Genomic DNA, 17,337 nt, shown 5'->3' with positions numbered 1-17,337 from the left:
TGCTTACCCTTAAAGTCTCCAGCTAACATCCTAGAGGATACTGTTTCTATATCACTACACTGAAACAAAACAAAACAAAAATGTATTCAGCAAATTTACACTTTATTATAGGGCTAGACCCTTTGGCACAAGTTATTTTATTTTAATCTTCACTACTTTACAAGATAGAGATTAATAGCACTGGTTTATGAATTATGAAGTTTAGTGGTTGTGACTTGCTGAAGGTTAGTCAGTTGGACCATCAGCTTGGCTGTATTGATCCCACATCTTTAAGTTCACAGCTTTTTATACTTTCCCCGGCAGTCTTCTTACTGAACTTCTCAAAGTTGTTCTGTTCTCAACAACACACTTTCACATTCTGTATTATTGTAGTGATTGTTCAATGAATATTCTGGAATAAGTTTTCCCAAGAGTCAAAAATAAGTTAAAGACCTAATTCACAAATGACAACGCCCATAGTACGAAAAATAAAATAGCTTGGCCACAAGTGTGAAAGACTATTTCTTCTGAAAAATGACAGTCAGCACACACAGACAAATGATTAGTCCTCCCTGATTCGTATGCAGCTAGTAGCTTGTCTGAACCCTTCAGGTTATGACCATGACACTGGGATACTTTTGATTTGCTTCTTAATTGAAAATCACATGGTAACGATGGCCAAGTTCCATATAGCACAATCTCATCATCTCTCCGGGGCAATCAATGACTTCAAAGCTGTCTGGCACTAATAGAAGCACACTCAAATAGCTTTCAGGAGAACACAATCACTGCCTTTCTCGTTTCTAATTTTTTTAGCACAATAGTTTAGAACAATGTAGGGGAAAGCATGTGACTGGAAGAGACGGAGTTTTTTTAATTTTTTTTTTTTTATTTTAGTTCTATTACCCTCTAACTGGGTTACCTTGGGCAAGTCTCTTAACCTCTCTGGGTCTATATGTAAGAACTGCAGATAACGATACTTGACCTGCCAACCTCACAGGGCAGTTAGGAGAATCAATTGTTAGAAGGTGACATGTAAGTGTTGTGCAAAGGTAAAAGGTTGGGCAAGGAAACCTGGAGATTTTCAATCAAGAACCTGACTTTTACTGTCCCATTCTATTTTTTATTCTACCTTAATATTCTAGTGAGGAAAATCACCCATGTCAAATTCCACAGATAACACTGTAACATTGATTTCATCCCCTTTCTCTATACTTATATTTTAAAAAAGATATATGCTGTTAATATAAAATTGGATTCCTTGTTTAGTGATTTTTCACCCCCTGCTCCAGCACCCCTGGGCCGTGCACCCCAATCCCTACCAGGTGAGGATCTAGCTCCACTCCTGCTCCCCTACCGGACGGTGGAGACCTCGAAATGAAGACAACCTGAGTTCTGCAATATTGGGCCTGCCGCCTACCCTCGCTGAGCCTCAGTTTGCTGGCCCCGCTGGTCCATGAAGTGGGCGTGGTCACGAAGCATCCCATCGCCTTCCGGCTCAAAGTCAGGGGCCGCTGCCCCTTTCAGACCACTGTTTAATGACTTCGGGCCGCCTTCCATGGGCTTTGTGCAGGAGATGAAGTCACCAGCGCCCAGGACTCCCAGAACACCCTACAAGGACCTGCTGTCGGTCATAGAGGAGATGAGCAAAGAGATCCGACCCACCTATGCTGGCAGCAAGAGCACCATGAAGGGCCTGAAGAGAGATATCATCCATGCCCGGGCCCTAGTCGGAGAGTGCCTGGCAGAGACGGAGTGGAGCGTCTGCACGAAACAGGAAGCCCCTCAGCCTCAGGGTCTGGACCTTTCCTGGCCATTGCAGAGCACCCGCTTCTCCCTGGCCTTCATCCCGAGCTGCACTAGCCATCCTGGACTTCCTGTCCTGTGTCCCTTGGTGGGTGCCCTCCAGGAACCAAGGGGCGGCTCTCACTCGAGATGGCAGCACTAACTATGCCCCCCCAAAAACAAGAGTTAGCAGCGAGGTCCCGGTGAGTGCCACCCATGACCTGCCAACAGTGTTGCCCACTGGAGCTTTCTGTGGCCCCACTACGCAGCTCTTCCCAGCACTTCTCCCACTTTGTCCTGAGCCTCCTTCTCTCCCAGCAGGGGCTCAGGCCTGCCACCTCTCTGCCCCATGTCCTGGGCCACAGTGACTCTTTTCTCAGTGTGTCTCTTGCTAAATATGCCCTTTTCATATTAATAAAAGATGATTTGGAGTTGTGCTCTCAAAAAAATGTGATTTTTCACTGATCAAGGACATTTTGCAGATTATTAGTCTGTGAAAACAAATACTCCACTGAATAAATATTTAATTTCTGAACGTTAAGGTTTTCAACTTTTAACCATTATCAATAATTATATGATGACTGTCCTTTTATGTAAATTGTTGCCTGTATGAGTATTGTTTTATGATTAATTCTAAGTGGAATTTGTGTGTTAACAATTTTAATATTTGTAAGTCTTTTGTTGCAGATTTAAAAATTGCTTTCATAAAATTGTATAAATGTAAACTCCCAAAGACTGTGAATGAAGCTCTCTATCTTACGTCATCCCCACCAAAGTGAACATCTTATGACACACAGCACAATACAACACAATACAAGGCATCTGCAGAGATGGGGAATACAACAATGGTTTGTAGTCAAATCTCAGGTTAGCAGTAAATACTTTCATGTGGCTATCAGATATGTTCCAGCAGCCTGTGGTGATAATACTTAAGGGACTCAGAATTTGCATCTTGTCTCTGATTATTTACTTATGATAGATTTCTAAATATAAATTCATTGGAATAAAAAATACATGAACAAGTTTTTTGAAACCCTCTTTATACATATAAACATTCTCACATTGCTTTCCACAGGCTCATGTTGGTTTAGGTTTCCACAAATGATATTTTTCATTAATCCATGCACAATAATCACTTCTTTTGTGTCATGCACTGTTCTAGGCACCAGTGATAAAACAATGAATAAAACAGACAGAAATTACAGCCCTCGTGGAGCTCATGCTCTGGTTGGGAGGAGAAAGAAAATAACCTGGGACTGATATGTAAAACCTGTAGCATATTAAATGCACATAACAGCTAAGAAGAAGAGGCAAAGAAGTGGAAAGGAAGTAATAAGGCAGGGACTTAGAATTCTAGATCAAGTGACTGAGAAAGGCCTCAAAGAGATGACATTTGAGTGAAAATTTCGCTGTGTCATGTGTTACTGATAGGTTCACATAAGAGTCAAGAATGGGACAATGACTTATCAATATATTAATAGTAGTCCTTATTGACCCTGATAAGATCCATTGGAGTGGGCTGGTAGTAGAGCACAAACCTAAGGAATAAGAGTGAAAGAGCTCACTAGATCTGCACCCATGTAAGTTCTTAAGATAGTGGGGAAAAAAACATCTAATCAAGATGAGGAGACTAGAGAGTAGTCTATCAATCAAAAGCCCTAACTTGCAACAAACTGTTCATTTGGCTGAATGTCTTTTATAAGTCATTTACTCAAATGTAATATTGTCAGTCTTATACTTTAAAATATTTATGTATTATAATTACGCTGGTCATGGTGGTGGTGAAGTGTTACTTATGTTTGAAAGGATCTTTATTCAAAATCTGTGCTCAGGGTAGCTATACATGTGATTCAGACTTATCCACAAATATCCCCAGGACATCTATGAATTAGCATAAAGTACATTAGTAATGCTTTTCATTGATGAATGTGTTCAAGATATGTAATTAGCTAGAAAAAAACTGCGATACCCCCTTTCCTCAATAAGTGTATTAGAATCCTGGTCAGCCCATTAGTATATTTGAAATAGCACTTTGGGTTAGGAGCTCCATTTGCATCTGTCCATCCTTAGCTAGTAGAAGGCTCTAATTCTAAATCTAGAGTAGAAAGTTGATTGTGTTTGTCTTCAGAATATTGTTAGATAATCCTGGAAGTGAAACTCTCACCAGAATATTGTTAGATATACCTGGGAGTGAAACTCATGTAATGTGCTTGCCTGAAAGGGAAGAGAGGACCTTCTATATTTTCTCCCTAAGCTTTTATTTCAACATCATGCCTGGAGCTCATAGGCCATCACTGATGGAAGAATAACCTGGATGCCATAAAGGTTTCCATGGTGTGAGAAGAACCTGAATCAAACCTTGCTGTGCCTGAATACGCTCTTCTGTGTGAATTCCTCGAAAGTCACTTCCTGAACATGTGAAGATATGGAGGTCTTCAAGACGTTGGGTGATTCCCTTACCAGCCTGCACAGGCTGGAAGCCGCAAGACTTCCCCCAGGAGAGTACCTCAGGAGAGAGTCCTCATCGAGAATAGCAAGGGGATTCTAATGTGGGTCTCCTCAGTGTGCTTTCTTCAGCCCCCTAGTCTAGAGGCTTCTGCCTGATGTTCTTCCAATCCCAGGGAAGCTTCTCATCCATTCTCCAAGCCTTTTCCAACCATGAACCAAATGAAAAGAGTAAAGCTTCTTTGCATTTTTCCAAAGAGCTCAGGTTCAATATTTTTCTTTAATGTTTAAGGATATTTTCAAAGCATTTATGTTCATTCATTTTGTTTTGTTTTATATTTACTTATTTTTTTAAAAAGCAGCTACATATTCAGACATTGACACATTTTCTTATGAGAAGATATTAAAGCATGCAGTTATTAAGACTGAATTTAAAATGATCTATAAGTTCATTGAGCATGCTTTAATGTCTTCTCATAAAATGCATCAGATATAATAACAAATATATTTTAAATTATAAAGGCAACGTAGAAATGCTATATCAACATATACTATTCAAATGTTAATCATTTTAAAAAGAATTAACAAGAATTCATGTGAACTCAATGAACTCAACTTATTACTAAATTATGTAACAGAAAATTCTGAAAGCACTTAAAGGTCACTTTGATAATAGAATTCTAGTATCACCTCTGCCTCACCACATTGCACCATTTTTATCGATACATCTCAGATTGTTCATTCACACAGTATCTTAAGAGAAAGCATTAAAGCAATTAGACTGAGATAACAACACAGTAAGTACCTGCAACGTACTGAGAGAAGAGAGACCTAAAACGTTTTAATCCCATGTTGTTCCCAAAAGCCTGTAAGATTTCTCAGGAAAGAGCTCTTCAAGTAAAGAGTTAACAACTAACATATCTTCCCCAACGGAACAGAGCCCATACAGAACAGTTCAATACACATCACTGAGAAGACTACACAGGAACACACTCTACAGTGGAATAAAACTTAGTCAATAAATATCAAAGCTTTGCAAATCATTTTATTCCATTACTCCTTCAACATGTATGTATGGAGAACCCATATTACAAGGCCTTTCAGGTGTACACAAAGTAAGAGACCCGGCCCAGGCTTTCAAAACGCTAATCCATGACCTAAGAAGGTATTAAAAATACTCTTAGAAAAGAACACAAACCAAAAAATATTGACTATGCTGCCACATAAATGTGTGACACAGATCAATGAAGGAATATGGAAGAGATTCCCATTGGTTGAGGGATAAGGGAAGGCGTCATAGAGAACTTGAGGAACATCATGAAGACAGGCGAATTCTAAAAGGGTGACACAAAAGTTGACAGGTATGCTGTGACACATATGGTCTTTTTGTGAATATATTCTTCTTAGACAAATGTTAATATATTTTAGGAGCAGGTGCCTTGTCTCCTATTTTTTAAGTCTTATACTTCTTTTCATTTACTAACCTAATATTTCTAGTATTAGTACCTCTGGGTTATGAGAAAAGTCACTTTATATACTCTGCTGAAAAATATGTGTTATTAAAAATTACCACATCCTATCTACCAAATGAATTAAAGAATCAAAATATGCATCTTTTTCTACCCTAACCATATATGTGTTTTTAAAATAAGCATTCTTTACATGTTATCGCTCAACTTCTTTACTCTAAAGGATGCAGCCAACTTTAACTGCTAGTATGTAAATTTAATTTATAATTACTTTGGGAAAGAATTATAACACCACTTGGTGAATTTTATTCTAAGATGACATTACTCTGAGTATTCAGCCTTATGGGGCTTTTAATATAGGGTAGTCATCTCAAGTTTCTATGATAGCTGCAGAACTTTTATTTAAACAGATTAGACCTTAATATAAATAGGTTGAAACATCATACATTTCTGGACTCAGCATTGATTGAATAAATATAAAGCAATATAAAGATCAATCATAAAGTCACGGCATGTTGACTTTATTACTATTGAAGTTTAGGGGGCATATTAAATACACTTGTTTTACTTTGACCCAGATAACAGCTATTGTATAATAAACACAGAAATTCAGTAGATGGAAAGTAAAATATTTTTATTTAAAAAAAATTCTTTAAAAAATTTCAAGCAAACACAAAATTAAAAGGAATAATAGAATTAATCCTCAATATCCAGCTTCAATGTTCTTTAGTTTTTGGTCCTATTTGTTTGATTTATACCCCCATCTACTTTGCCACCTCCTATTGTATTATTTTGAAACAAATGTTTAATATTATTTCATCCGTAAATATTTTAGTATTTATCAATAAAAGATAAAAAACATCTTGACCACAATATTATTATCATACCTAAGGAAAAAATTAACAATAATTCCTTAATGTATCTCATAGATAGCCTTCTAAGATGGTCACCAGTGATTCTCACCTCCTGGTATCGAAGACTTTTTGTTGCTGTTCTTCCCCTTGAGTGTTACCTGAACCTTTAAATGAATAAAATATAGCTAATGGAATGGGATATCACTCTCAGATTAGGTTACAAAGACTGAGAATTTCATCTTGTGAATATTTTCTCTCTCACCTTCTCTTGTTCTCTCAATTTCTCATTTTCCACATCTTTCCATGGGCCATGATTGATCATTCTCATTTATATATTTTTTTTGTCTCTCGCTCTCTCTCACACACACACATACTTTTTCTATCTCTTTTTGAGCCCTAACTCTGGGAGAAGCAACCTGTCTTATTGTGAAAAGCCCTATGGAGAGGCCTGTGTAGCAGGCTAATGACTCTGTCCATGAGCCAGATTATAGCTGAAGCCTGACAAGCCACATAAACGAACTTGGAAGCAGATCCTCAGTCAAGATATCTCAGTCAAGCCTTCAGATATCTGCAGTCCTAAAGGATACCTTGATTGCAGTCTTATGAAAGACCTTGAGACAAAGACACCTATATAAGCCATGCTCAGATGCCTGGCCGATAGACACTGTGAGATAGTGTGTTTGTTATTTTAAGCCACTGTGTTTTGGAGTAATTTGTTACATGACCATCTTTGCATAAAAGAGTATCATTAAACATTCAGTCAATGCTCAAATTCTATGATCGTCTTGCACATGATTTTTTACAGTTGGGTTGTTTGAATCAGAATCCAAACAAGTTTCTCATGTTGCATTTGGTTAATCTGTCATTGAAACATTTATCCTTAGATTCCTCCTACCTCATTTTTCTTTGTCATTTTTCAACTTTGTTGTTGATAAAGCTGATATTGAAGACCATGACATGGTGTGGAGACAGTGGATTTGCCAGCAATTTCTGCTACTCTGATTCAGACCTGAAAATTTTCTAGGAGGAAAGTTTAGATTTCCTGAACAAGTATACTTCTTCAGAATCATATCTCAAACTTCTCTGGCACAGACATAGCAGAGAAAATCATGGGGAATGGGGAATAAATGAACAGCAATAGAAAGAACTATTTTTAAACTGAAATGAAACATGAGGGCTATACAGCTACATGTTTAAGTTCTTTATATCAAAATTACGATAGAGACCATATTAAAATGATCTCTTATTCTTAATATCCTTGAATAGATAAAGTAAGAACATTGCTCATGGCAGGCATGGTGAGCACCTTGGGAGGTCGAGGCAGGAGGATCACTTAAGGTCAGGAGTTTGAGATCAGCCTGGCCAACATGGTTAAACCCTGTCTCTACTAAAAATACAAAAAAATTAGCCAGGCATGGAGGCACACAGCTGTAGTCCCAGTTACTCGGGAAGCTGAGGCTGGAGAATCGCTTGAACCTGAGAGATAGAGGTTGCAGTTAGCTGAGATCACACTACTTCATTCCAGCCTGGGCAACAGAGAGAGACTTCATCTCAAAAAAAAAAAAAAAAAAAAAAAAGTTTCTCATCATAGCTTCAAATTATTATTTTCTAATAGAAAGATGTGAATTTTGATGGATTTAAAATATTATATTACTTAATGTGAGAATTAATTGATAACTGAAGTTTTCCATAACAAGGGAGTGAAAAAACATTGTCAGAGAGAAATTCTTACTTTTTCAACATTAAGCAGACTGACAAGGTCCTTACTCTCAATGAGTTTACAGTTCATCAGAAAAGTTAAGCAATCACACACATGCATACACATATGCACAGCAAGAAAGATACATGAATTTTAAAATGTATGCAATGTTGTGAAAGCATAACATAAAAAGTCTGATATAATCCACTGGATTAGGGACGAATTCCTTAAAGGCACAGCATTTGAATCAACATGATAAAAATGAGGATAATTTCACTAAGTGTAGACAGTGGGGGCAGGCATAAAGAGGAGTGCCAAGCGGAAAGTACGCAGAACTTAAGTACGCAGAAAGTAGGCAGAAAGAGGTGCGTCCAGCAGAAAGCCCCCAAGGAAATGGGGAGCATGACTCATGCCTGGAACTGAAGGAAAGTCAGTGTTGCTGAAATACTGAGCCAGGCCAGATTATGCATAGCTCTCTGGACCATATTACAGATTTTGACTTTTATCCTAAGATCAATGAGAAGATAGGGAAGAGTTTCTTTCAAGCAAGGGAAAAGGATAATAGAAAGAGAACTTCAAAGAGAATGGAGAATGGTTTGGAGAAAGGCAAACATGGATATACTTGGCTCAATATCTCTGTCTTTGATACTATCCCTCCGAATTTATTTTAACACTTCTAATAGCTTGGTCACACAGTTCCTTCATCTCTTCTCAGTGCTCTTCTCATTCACCCTACTTGAAACACTATTGGACTGAAAGTGGGCCTTGTCATTACCAACCATGGCACTCCCACCATAATCTCAGTTTCGAGAACCTCGTCCTCACTCTCTGGCCATTGACTCCTACTTTTTCAGCTCATTTCCTCTAGTAACTATTAGTTTCCTGTTGCTGCCATAACAAATTACCACAAACTTGGTGGCTTAAAACAACAACACAAGTTATCTTACAGTTCTGAAGATCAGAAATGTGCAAGTCTCACTGGCCAAAATCAGTGTCATCAGAGCCTTCTCCATACCTAACATAGCAGCAGAATATGGGGTAGTTGCTCATTTCCTTATGTTGGAACACTTTTGTCACTTGATTTCTAGACACAAATTTATCTTAAGAGTATCCTCCTACTTGTGGTCATCCTTTAATCCCCGTTATGAGGTCCTCTTCATCTCTTTACACTACAACATTGGTGTATTCTAGGGCCTGGTTCATAGCTATCTTCTCTATTTATTCTCACTCCTCAAGCAAACTACTTTTGCTCACAATTTTAATTATCTTATAATGTATGCTTTCAAATATCACTATACTTCCACTAGAATGTATGTCATTTTAGATGCGGTATAGTGTAGTGGATAAAAATCTAAAGCTCTGGAAGAGAGTGTCCTGTACTCTACTCTGCCAGTTACTAGCAAAGTGGTCCTGAGTGGATTAATATTCTTGCCTCAATTTTTTCATCCATAAAATGGGGCTAACAATAGTGAATTTACAAAGATACTTTGAGGGCTAAATGAGTGAATAAAGTCCATAAAACAGTGCCCAGCATATTGTAACACTCAGTAAATGATATGCATTATTATTATCAGGCATCCACTTGACTTTTTGAAATCTAAAATCTTGATTTCCTTCCAACAACAACATGCTTCTACAGTCTTCTCTATTTCACTAAATATCAATTCTATCCTTAAACATGTTTGGAAGAAAACTAGAAGTTATTCTTTCTTTTAAAACTATGGCCCAACCCATCAACAAATTTTTAGTTCTGCTTTCAAAACACATCTGGACTTTCATAGTTTCTCATCATTTCCATTAATAAAACCTGAATCTAAGCTTAGTATAAGGTTGATATCTCTCATCCTAATTATTTCTTCATGTTGACAACTGATTTCACTGATTCTACTCTTAACCCCTTAAAATCAGTTTTCAATACAGCAGCCAGAGTGACCATACTAAAATTATATTCCTTATCTGCCTAAAACCCTCCTGTAGTTTTACATTCACTTAGAATATAGGTCAAGGCCCTTACCATGGCCTCAAGGCTACATGTGACCTGGCTCAATCTTTGAGGAGCCAATAAGATTTAAGAAAAATCCTACTATTCATACTATTGATTACTGTAATCATACTGATCTCCTTGATGTTCCTCAGATTCTCCACCTAAGAACTGAAATTTGAACTGACCAAAAAGTCTTATACTTGCAAGGCTCCATACTTCCTTTACCCTACGTTATTCTTCCTAGCACTTACCACTATTTGGCCTACTACGTATTTGTTTATTAGTTCTTGCTTCCACCAAATCAACTGTCAACTTCTTGAGAATAAATAGTTTGTTTTATCTACAGTTTTGTTTCCAAAGTCTAGAACTGTGTCTGGCATATGGCAGTGAATGAACAAATAAATATATAAATGTATGTTTTATACAATCAGTTGTGTTATAATGGCATTCAAGGAGCTCAGGAAGATTCCAAAAATAATATGTTTTGATTAAAAATTATTGACTTGGTGCTGGAGATTGAGTTGGAATGTTAAATGCACTAGATGCATGACAGGTAGCTCAAAAGAAAAACTGAGATGTGGATATAAGTTTGAGGTTCACCTGTGTAGAGATATAATTGAAATTACAAAAGATGGATGAGATCCCCAAGGGAGACAGTACACATTGAGAATAGAGAGGAGCATCAAGTGGAAACTTGAAGGACTCCAACATAGACATGAAGTCCAGAAAGGAGAATTCCCCAGTGAAGGGAAGGAAAATAAAGGACAACAGGTAAGGGAGAGCACAGGTGAGCAGGCAACTCTAAGCTGTTTGAAGTTTACTAGGAAACAAGTATTGTTGTATTGAGGGATAGAGTCAATGCTGAAGAGGTCCAGGATCCACAGGTTTTGTGTGACTTATTAGGGATACTAAAATATAGATTGGGGACCCCGAAGACTCTAGGATGAAAAATAGAGTCAAATGGGCTAAATGGATTAAGTGCCAAGTTTTAGAGAAACAGCATTTCTAATGACATTAAATAGTGAAGACTGCTACTTTTGTTTTCAGTATTTTTCATATTTGAATACCCAACAAACATTTTCTTGGCGAAGAACTTCTATGTGTCTAGCCTCATTAAAATCCTTCAGAAATATTGGGAGACATGAAGTCCTTGCCCATGCCTATGTCCTGAATGGTATTACCTAGGTTTTCTTCTAGGGTTTTTATGGTATTAGGTCTAACATTTAAGTCTCTAATCCATCTTGAACTAATTTTCATGTAAGGAGTAAGGAAAGGATCCAGTTTCAGCTTTCCACATATGGCTAGCCAATTTTCCCAGCACCATTTATTAAATAGGGAATCCTTTCCCCATTTCTTGTTTCTCTCAGGTTTGTCAAAGATCAGATGGCTGTAGACGTGTGGTATTATTTCTGAGGGCTCTGTTCTGTTCCATTGGTTTATATCTCTGTTTTGGTAGCAGTACCATGCTGTTTTGGTTACTGTAGCCTTATAGTATAGTTTGAAGTCAGGTAGCGTGATGCCTCCAGCTTTGTTCTTTTGACTTAGGATTGTCTTGGCAATGCGGGCTCTTTTTTGGTTCCATATGAACTTTAAGGAAATTTTTTCCAATTCTGTGAAGAAAGTCATTGGTAGCTTAATGGGTATGGCATTGAATCTATAAATTACCTTGGGCAGTATGGCCATTTTCACAATATTGATTCTTCCTATTCATGAGCATGGTATGTTCTTCCATTTGTTTGTGTCCTCTTTGATTTCACTGAGCAGTGGTTTGTAGTTCTCCTTGAAGAGGTCCTTTACATCCCTTGTAAGTTGGATTCCTAGGCATTTTATTCTCTTGGAAGCTATTGTGAATGGGAGTTCATTCATGATTTGTCTTTCTGTTTGTCTGTTACTGGTGTATAAGAATGCTTGTGATTTTTGCACATTGATTTTGTATCCTGAGACTGCTGAAGTTGCTTATCAGCTTAAGGAGATTTTGGGCTGAGACAATAGTGTTTTCTAAATATACAATCATGTCATCTGCAAAGAGGGACAATTTGACGACTTCTTTTCCTAACTGAATACTCTTTATTTCTTTCTCTTGCCTGATTTATGTAAATGACAAGTTAATGGGTGCAGCACAACAACATGGCATATGTATACATATGTAACAAGCCTGCACGTTGTGCACATGTACCCTAGAACTTAAAGTATAATAAAAAAATTAAAAATTAAAAAAAAGAAATATTGGGAGAAATTATTCTTAAAGAAATGGACATGTTTTGGTTGAATTACACAGCTTAAAGAGTTCACTTTCAGGACTTACCAATATTTCCATAGGACTGAAACTTCTTTGTATTAAATCAGCTAAAAGAAAGTTATTTCACAATAAATGAATCAAATGAATGGCTAAATATATTCTGTTTGGTTTTTCTCCTTCCAAGTGTCCTTGATGGCTCTGGAAACAAATGCTATGATTTCCTGGACTTTCAGAAAGAAAGTGGATTTTTAAGCACTTCATATCACCCAAGAAATTTACATAGGAATCATCCAGAAAAATTAATCAGAAGAGAGGATCACCTATCACCTATGAGGAATTAAAGAAGGCTTGAAAATGAAAAAGCAAGTAGGGGTATTGTTTACAATCAAAACAGCACCAGAATATAAAGTGGTACGTACAATCGGCATAGCCTTAAACCACTTACACCATTTATTCAATTCACAAATATTTTATTCAAAAAATGATTGCTCAATCAGTGTAGCATTATTTAAACATAAATGTCATGGCCTCTTAAGTTTAGTCTTTGTTCAATGAGCACATAGAACGTTTTCCCACTGATACCTGAACAGCTCTCACTCACTTCTTTGAGATACTATCTCATGTCACCCTTTCAGATGGCCTTTCTCTGACAATCCCATATAAAACTACAATCATTCTGTTAATTTTCTACTTTAACTGTCATTTATTTGTTTGCTGTCTGCTCCCCACCCTACCCCAACAAAAATGAGACATCTTTGAAAGCAGAAATTTTGTTTTATCACTGATGTACTCCCGATGCCTGCTGTGTAATAGAGACTCAAGAAGTATTTAGTTTGAATTAAGGAATAAATGAATGAAACATACTTATAAGAAAAAGAGGCTAGGGGAAAATCGATTTTATACTACTATTTACAGCTATCTGATATTTATACTGTTCCAGAGAAATGACATAATACAGAGGAAAAATGGAGAAAAATCTTTGTGGATAATGATTTCAGAGTTTGGCTATTAATCCCAGCTCTGCCATTTTCTAACTAAGCAGCGTGGGTCCATTATTAATCCTTTATGCATCAAATTTTTCACTTATAAGTGTCAACCACCAATTCCACCACACTTAACTGCAATAGGAGAGAACATGGCAGGATCTTTGTTGTATCTCAGATATTAGAAGTCAGAAAAGAACATTAATACTGTTTTAGGACCTGCTATTTTCAGAACAGGTCTTTTAAGAATTAAGATGCGGAAGGATTTATAATGTAATACTTTTGGATTGGTTGCCCCAGTGAGGTGAGGTTCCTTTTTTTTTTTTTTAAGAGACAATGTCTCACTTTGTCACCCAGGCTGGAATCCAGTGGCACAATCATAGCCCACAGTAGCCTCAAATACCTGGCCTAAAAATATCCTCCCACCTCTGACCTCCAAGTAAATAGGACTACAGGCATATACTACTGAGCCTGGCTAATTTAAAAAAAAAAAAAAAATGTTTGTGGAGATAGCATAGCACTTCCTTGCCCAGGTTGGTCTCCAACTCCTGAATTCAAACAATTCTTTTGCCTTGTCCTCCCAAAGTGCTGGGCTTGCTGGCATGAGCCACCATGCTCAGCCTGAGGTGAAGGTCTTGAAGAAAGTCTTGTGGAGTAAACTGTTAGTCTTTATTTTAAAAATACTGTTTTAGTTGGTTTACAGTCTTATCCTCTTCAATTTGGTGTACTCTAGAGTAAGCAGCTAAGTTATTCTCAAAATTGGGAAAGGAAAGTATGCTTGTGTTCAGTATCTTTTTAACATGAGATGAGAAATTACATTGGTTTCAGTTCTTGAATATGAGTGTGATAATCCCTGCCCAGTCCCAGAGTGATAAGAATCAAAGAAGATTGACATTTTACAGAAAGAGATATTGTTATTATTATAAAGTTCAATACAATAAATATATTGAACCCTTACCACGTACAAGAAACAATGTTAGTCTCTAGAAATGATACTGAGAGAAATAAACACATTATCTTTAGGAGTTTACAGTTTGATAAGATAGTGAAAACCAAAAATACTGATAACTGAACAAAAGTCACAGTAAGGCAGGTGTCATAAGAAAGTTACTCAAAAATTATGACAAAGTTTTCATCAAGGAGACCTGTGTTTGATAGTGATTCAAGAAGATATTTGTAAAAGAGGGAGCATTTGAGATAAGCTTTGAAGAAGAGATAGATGCTGTCAATTACACAGAGATGCAGAGGCGACAAGTTTACACCAGGCAGAAGGAACACCCTGAACAGAAGCATGCATCATATTAAGGAATTGTTTGCACTAAAATGAACTGTATGGTCAAATGAGTTTGGAAAATCTGGTCAAAACTAAACGAATTTCTTTATTGCAGGCCATTGTGAACCTTCATATGTGATGATTCATTGTTTTCCAAGAAGGATACACACTGTATACTCTTCCTGAACTTACACAATCATGGAACAATGCCCTCCCCTATTTAGAGTATCTCGCTTTTTGCTACCAAACACATTGCAGTTAAAATTGAAATGGAGACAGTTAAGAAAATTAGGTAGTGTGTGGTGAGGGGCAAGGTCAGGGAACAGAAAATAGTTCTATTTTCATGGGGCTAAAAAAGTTATTGGGGGGTCCGAATTAAAAAAAATTATTGAGCATTACAATAGAAAGCATATGTGTAATTTGGTAGCAAAGAGGGAAATCATCAATAGAGTAAGCATAAATTATGATTGTCCAATGCTTTTCATGGATCAGTTTGTCAGCCTTGTGTATAATACACTGAAACAAGGAAAAAAAGAAAATAAAAAGGGTAGGCTGCATTTTTCCCTCAGTACCCCAAATAAAAACCATGTAGAGATGCAGCATGAAGTGGAAACAAGGACAGCAATAGGAATCAAAATGTAATGAAGTAAACTCTGCAGAATATGACATATAAGATATCAGAGGTGGAATATAAGACAAAGTAGATAATGAGGTGTTGAGTCTGGTTCGTGGTCGACTCCTGATGCCAATGACAGCCAGGAAACGAGGAAAATATTTGGGGTTTTTAACACAGTGAATTTCTTATTCTACTTCTTTTAAAAACAAAGCTTTGTTTATATAAATGTTACCACTTCTATAGATGCATCCTTGTAAAGAAAATGCTTTAAGATATTTTATTTTTCCGAAGTAAAAAATTTCATGATTTTTAACTTTCCATGATAAATCTAATGCTGTTAAACCATACTTTATTCATTCATTTATTAATTAATTTGTTGACTTATTTTATTTTTTTGAGACAGGCTTACTTTGTTACCTAGGCTGGAGTACAGTGGTGCCATCTGGGCTCACTGCAACTTCCACCTTTGCGGTTCAAGTCGTTCTCGTGTCTCAGCCTCCAGAGTAGCTGAGATTACAGACATGCACCACTACACCTGGTTAATTTTTGTGTTAGTAGGGATGGGGTTTCTCCATGTTGGCCAGGTTGGTCTTGAACTCCTGGCCTCATATAACCTGCCTGCTTTGGCCTCCCAAAGTGCTGGAATTACAGGTATGAGCTACCATGCCCAGCCCATAAGTTAATAAAATATTTATTATATTTCTTATTATGCAGAACATATCTCATAGGTATACCTACTATGTGTTAGAAATACCTTTAAAGCATATCAAAGCTAATACTTACCTAATTTATACAAAGTAATTCTTTGTCTTTGAATTAAAAGTTTCAAATAAACAGACCCACAGTTTGCTCAGGTAATTAATACTGTGTAAATAACTAAGTATTAGACTTACTAAGAAAGAGCAAGACTGTAAGCTGAGAAAAAATAGCTTCTCATGTGGGTGCTAGAGACAATATTGTAAAGGAAGTTTTAAATTCTACCCAAATTACTTAGACATTCCCTCCTGAATTGTCTTGCCTTAAAAAAAATCTGTTAATTCAGCCTAAAGTGTCTTCATTTCATTTACATAACACAAGCCTTGTCACAGTATGAAGCTACCTAAAATAGTTATTATGTCTTTGGGCAAAAATAGGCAGACAGCATTGGGGAGAAAAGCATGTGAGTGCTTAGATCCCCTACAGAGACAGAGATTGTATGTCTGGTTTCCTAAATACCAGAAGCTAGATTGGATTAAAATTGTGCCATTGAAAGACTCCCAGATATATCTGGGTGCTATCCAAGATTCTTGCTTCCCCAAAATACCTGGTTCCCAGGGGAGAGAAGGGAGGAACATGGGGAAATATGATTTTGTTTCTCATCACCTATTATTGTAAGAGACAACCTTGTCTGAGTAAATGGCACAAGGAAATGACATACTCTTTCCATGACTATGATTTGGGAAGTTTTCAATGACCTTGGAAAAGGTTTTTCTCTGTCAACATAATCATCAATAAAAATCTCATTCACTCAGGTTTGGAAGTTTGTTTAATTGATAAAGTGCTCTGAGGTACCAAATAAGAAGTGCTAAACAAGGGTGATATGTTTTCCATTATTAATTCCATGTTGAAACCAAGGTGAAGCAGGTTTATAAAATTTCTACACCCTGCTAATCACCAGGAAGATGAGCTACCTCTAGGCCAATTTAAGGCACAGAGTACAGAAAACTATTAAAGATCCATGCCTTTAAAAAGCACTTGGGAACTGAGGGTAAGGGAGGATGAAGATAAAATATCTATGGGTGTCATGACCAGTTTCTAAAAGGTATAGGTAAAGTACAGGGGATTTTTTGAGCAGTAAAATTATTTCCAATGGAATACTGATGATGGATACAAGACATTATTTTACAGCACAAAAAAATAAATCTTAATTAATTTTTTTTAAATAACTCATGAGGTGAGGAGGATCTCAGGAAGGAATGTAAACTGTGATAAGAGAATCTAGCTGTATTACAAATGTATAAAACAACCACAC

At 36.9% G+C, this 17,337-nt stretch overlaps 1 pseudogene; it reads left to right on the top strand.

The window, feature by feature from the left end:
* Window positions 1-1,537: 1,537 nt before the first annotated feature.
* Window positions 1,538-1,927, top strand: LOC695484 (cyclin-dependent kinase 2-associated protein 2 pseudogene; annotated as a pseudogene).
* The last annotated feature ends 15,410 nt before the right edge of the window (window positions 1,928-17,337 follow it).

This window comes from Macaca mulatta, chromosome 3 (assembly GCF_049350105.2).
Source record: "Macaca mulatta isolate MMU2019108-1 chromosome 3, T2T-MMU8v2.0, whole genome shotgun sequence".
NCBI classification, from domain to species: Eukaryota; Metazoa; Chordata; class Mammalia; order Primates; family Cercopithecidae; genus Macaca; species Macaca mulatta.
This window is presented reverse-complemented; position numbering and strand designations above follow the sequence as displayed.